The sequence below is a fragment of the Lactuca serriola genome, chromosome 8 (genome assembly GCF_051521515.1).
Source record: "Lactuca serriola cultivar US96UC23 chromosome 8, Lser_US96UC23_V15, whole genome shotgun sequence".
Lineage (NCBI taxonomy): Eukaryota > Viridiplantae > Streptophyta > Magnoliopsida > Asterales > Asteraceae > Lactuca > Lactuca serriola.
In genome coordinates, this window is record NC_136415.1 from 13,168,640 (window position 1) to 13,174,060 (window position 5,421).

Consider the following 5,421-nt stretch of genomic DNA (forward strand, 5'->3'; position numbering starts at 1 on the left):
TGTTGGACATAAACAAATGTTTGCTGCAACGTTCATGAGTGCTTATGAATATGATTTGAGCATTGGATTAAACCCACACTCACTTGGATCACTTCATGAATTGTATCACGAATGATTGGTGAGACGATAACATCTTATATTCTTGAAACCGAGATGTGTGAGTTGTATCTTGCGAGTCGGTTGCACATTGATAATATGTAAACGCACCAGTAACTTGGTGTTATAAAACATATTGTTGTGTGTAATTCGGTAAGTGAGTGCAAGTGAGCATTGAGTCAAAGTTTATCCGTTCCTTTTATCCAAAGTAGAATAAAAGTGATATCTTTGGGTCTCTCGATGATTTAGTGATGACACTTAAGCGCTTGGCCAAGCCGGGACTAATTTGATGTGTTCAAATTGTAGTCTGTTATCAGTCGTCATAAATCGAAAGTCGAGAAATAGTATAGAAAGAATGATTAGGTTCACGTCTCATATCTATACGATATCTAGAATGGAGGAATATATGATCCCTTATCTAAAGGACACGCGTATTTGATAAAATCAGAGTTGACAGCGGCTTTAGAAAGCTACGATTGTAGATCATGATCTGAAGTCATACGCATAATAGTTATTTAGACTTATCCAAGTGGGAGACTGTTGGATTAGTGTCTAAGTCCATAACTATTTTGATATGTACTTGACCCGATGGTGCATGGTCCTTTTGGGTTGCCTTCACCAAAGCAACTTGATAGGATGAATTATGGAGAGAAATGATTAATTATGATTTATTAATATATTATGAGAATAATATATTAAAGGAGAAATCATATTGTTTAATTAGTATTAGTCAAGAATTAATTGATAATTAATTTTGTTGTTAAAAGAGATTAATTAAACTTAAAGGACTGGAATTGTAATTATAAGATAATTGCAATTGGGCTATGGATTACATTATAATATAAGGTTGGACGAATTCTATGAGGAAACCCATTAGAAATCGTCCAAGGCTTATTAAAGAAGGGTCCATGAGCTGCTTAGGGCTTAAGCAGTCAGTTTAGGGTTTCCTAGTTCAAAACCCTAATAGCCTACATGTATATAAATGACCCTTAAGCCCCAAAAACGTGGTGAACTTGTTCTATAGGGTTTTCACACGTTTTGGGCAGCCTCTTTCTCTTCTCCTCTTTATCCCCTTGCTCTTGGTGTTTGTGAACCATTAAAGGAGTGACATTTGTGACTCTAAGCTTTCTAAACTCATTACAAGGAGGATTTGAGATTGTTATTACTATATAACAATCAAGGTATGATCTAAACCCTAATTCATATGTTGTATTGATTATCATATACTAGATCTAGGGTTTATAGTCTTGGATGAATTGCATGTACAATAAAGAAACGTAGATCCAAACATTAGGGTTTGTTTGAGCACATAAGATGTTCTTATGGCCAAAACCCATCAGTCGTGACCACCAAAACTATCATATTTTTAGATCTTAAACGCCAAAACAACAAGAGCAATTATACCTGAAACTTGGTGTCATGGATAATTAGTTTTGGTGTAACAATAGCTAAAGAAAAGTTACACAACAATCAATTTGCGCAATTAATAAAACTTTATTTATAATAATTTATAATAAATATTTTATATCGTTTATAAAACAAGCTAATACTTTAAAAAACTAGATAAAATGTAAAGTTTATTCTTATTTATTTTTAAGTTTGCCATTGATTTTCTCCTATTGCATTCTATGGATAAATGATGTTTACAAAAATTAGATGAAAATTTTGACAACATTTTGGAAATGGAAGAAAAAGCATGAATGATGTCAAATTCACTAAATCTTAGGAAATATGAACATAACTCATTTGAACGATATAGACGACAAACTTATTTTTTAACCAATAATACCAAATATACACTTATTTTTTAACTAGTAATAGCAACATACTTATCTTTTTAGCCAATAAAAGCAAAGTATTAGTCATTTTTAACTTATAATAGTAATTTAATTACCTTTTAGTATTATAATTATTTTTAGTTGATGCTATAAATGGAAGTAGAATCAAATCATTAATATGTTGTATTTTTATTGTCTTTAACTTAGTTCTAACGTGTTTGATGACATTTTTTGGATATTGTATTCGGTTTTGTGTTTTATGTTTGTTTTTATGAATTCATATTAAGGCCCCGTTTGATACGCATCTTTCCAGGTCCAAACAGATCTTTTTGGCTGAATGGACCAGAAAGACTGTTTGATTTGCACAAAAGAATGGGTCTTTCCCGGTAAGATATGTTTTTCTCAGAAAGCCTCAAAATCATATCTTTCTGGCTGAATGGGCTGGAAAGACAATTATACACCAAATCCCGCCTCTTTCTTTCTTTATTGGATTATTAATTTTTTTAAATAACTTTTTTAAAATTTATTTTTTATTGAATTATTACTTTTTTTCATCATTCAGCACAGTCAATCAGATGTACAATCAAACAACATGGTTTCTTTACCAGTCAGAAAACTTTTGCAGACAGCATTTTACCGGACAACACTTTCCCAGACAAAAACTATCAAACGAGACCTAAGACTATCCCACATTTAATATTAAATTGGATTGAAATTAGGTTCTCATAAAATAAATATTGTCAGGGGTACAATGATTGTTTTTACATCGTTCAACCCAACCACCAGAATGATATAACACTAGTTTATTTCTATGGAGAAAATAATGCTACAAATATCCCTTGTTTTATGGTATTAATATAATGCATGCCAAAGTAATATCATTTATGTTTCATTTATATTTCATGACTTTTCTTATTAACTTTTTCAGTTATGTGTGTATGTTTTAACATGGGTTATTGCTAAAAGAAAGAAATATCAGGCATTTCTATTGTGAAAGTTGACATTTACCAGTTTTTTGAATTTTGAAATTGAAATAAAACTAAAATAGCATCGTCTCACTTGAAAAGTCATGTGAACCAAAAAGACTGTCAAGAAAATTATGCATAATACATAACAAAAAGGATAAAATGTTCATTTTTCACATTAAACACAATCAATCAAATGTGTAATCAAACAATGCAATCAAACAATATAATTTTCTTCAGAAACAAATACAGTCAAAACTTCAAATCCAATCAAAAGAATCTTGATTTGTCCGCAAGTATTAAAGAGTCCCTAAATCAATTATCCGAAGCAATAACAACAAGGTACGACTAGAAGTAATGGGCCAAATGAGCCCATAGTTGATCTCAATGGGTCGCAATTGTCAGCCCAGTCAGTTGATGGACGTTATTGATTCTGTTCCCGAACACATGTTTTCTGGAACCTATCACCGGCTACAAGACATTCATTCACATAATTCAGACACAGAAAACGAGAGAGCGATTCAACGAAATCAAAGAAAAATTCGATAACAATGGGGAAAGATTTGAGCGATGAACAAGTTTCCGCCATGAAAGAGGCCTTTACCCTCTTCGATACCGACGGCGATGGCAAGATCGCCCCATCGGAGCTCGGGATTCTTATGCGTTCTCTCGGTGGAAATCCTACGCAAGCGCAGCTCAAGTCCATAATCGCCGAGGAAAAACTCACATCTCCCTTTGATTTCAACAGGTTTACCGACCTAATGGGGAAGCACCTCAAACCGGAGCCCTTTGATCGCCAGCTTCGTGATGCGTTTAAGGTTATTGACAAGGATGGGACCGGATACGTCGTCGTCGCGGATCTCAAACATATACTCACCAGCATCGGAGAGAAGCTAGAGCCTGCTGAGTTCGATGAGTGGATCCGAGAGATTGATGTTGGATCCGATGGGAAAATCAAGTATGAGGACTTCATCGCAAGAATGGTTGCAAAATGATTTGTAAGTTGCGATTTTCTCCTTCGTTTTATCATCAAACATCTTAAATTTTGTGTCTCCACGTATTTCATTAGTTTTTTTTTTGTGAGTTACCTACCTGATTATTATATATAAAATATATCAATACACAGTTATTTTTGTTGATTTTCACCCATTTTATATGTTGATCCCCTGTCTCAAAAGCTAGGTTCATACTTGTTATATCCAAATCCTGGAATTCCAGATTACATGTTCATTTGAATCCTCTACATTTTTTGAACACCAACCTTTTTTGCTAATTTCAATGATATAGCATCTGCCCTTTTGGATAATTCTTTTTCTCACAAATCAAATCGCATTCCCTTGAACATTATAACTCCAATTTGGTGTGAAAAACAAATGTTTCTGATCAAAATTTCTTGAATTTTTTTTTTCTTAAATGGGTCTTTGCGTGTGTTTTAAGATGAAGCAACCCCCTCATGATTGTCTCTTATTAGCTTAAAATATAACTTGAGAATGATCCTGTTTGGGTTTTATGCAGGTTAGAGATGTTGCTGATGAAATACTGTGTGCTTCTCTGCCTTATTTAGATTTTATATTTTGGTGTGGTAATTTACTTAAAACTCTGGTTCAGAGTTTTCTGCTTGCTAGTTTTGATGAACTATTTGTATTTGGGGAATAACCCGAAATTTGTGCACTCATTTATCCATTTTTTTGCCTTACTTCTAAACAGGGTGCTTGTGAATAGTTTTGATTTAAATGTTCATGTAAAACCTTGGTAATTTGGTATCTATCAATTGATTTCCTTTTCCATACCTACAATATTGGGTGTTACGAAATTCACTTGAGGTTGAGAATAATCCAACCAATATCAACTTTAAGTATGGACACGAAACTAGAAGTAATTCGTGTAAGGATTTTGAGTTTCTAAGGGAGACCAAAACACTCTTATAAATTGACTAGTTACACCCAAATGAATTTCGGTGCATCTTCCATTGTCAAAAGATTATTTTTAATGTAACATTTTGTGCATACATTAAGATGTTGATATATACATTTACATCTTTATTCAGATTTGGGTAAATGGATAAACACGTAACGTATCAGTTTACTTATCTAACTATTTTTAGTTATCTAACTATTTTCATCAATACGAAAAATAGATAAGTACCTACTATAAGATTCTAATGGTTGAGATATGGAATTACACAAAAAAGTCCAATGTTCAAAACTTTATACGCCCAAAGTAATGTTGCTTGGGTCATTAAGATGGTATAGCTTTCGGAGGTGATATTTGTTTTGAAGTTACCCATTTAAAAAAAGGTAATTTAACTTTTATACTCTCCATTTTAATTATAATTAAAAAAAAAAATCATGATTAAGAGTATAAAAGTCAAAATACTTTTTTTAAGTTGATGAATAAGAAACATAAATGCAAAAATATAACCTCTATTTAGCTTTGATTATGGAGTACCATGTTTGTTGTTTGAGATAATATATATAACATGGGCTTCAGGCTTAATGAAAAACAAATTTCGTTTTTTATTTATTCAGATCCCGATCGTAATGAACCGTTGATTAGTTTATTTCCATCACACACGAAAAGCT

The 5,421-nt window shown here is 32.5% G+C and overlaps 1 pseudogene across 1 annotated transcript; it reads left to right on the top strand.

Annotated features, from left to right (window-relative positions):
• The first annotated feature begins 3,305 nt into the window (after positions 1–3,305).
• LOC145069847 (putative calcium-binding protein CML13 pseudogene) lies at positions 3,306–4,543 on the top strand (annotated as a pseudogene). The gene is made up of 2 exons (XR_013689697.1): positions 3,306–3,837; positions 4,355–4,543. The product of XR_013689697.1 is annotated as a putative calcium-binding protein CML13 pseudogene (transcript).
• The last annotated feature ends 878 nt before the right edge of the window (positions 4,544–5,421 follow it).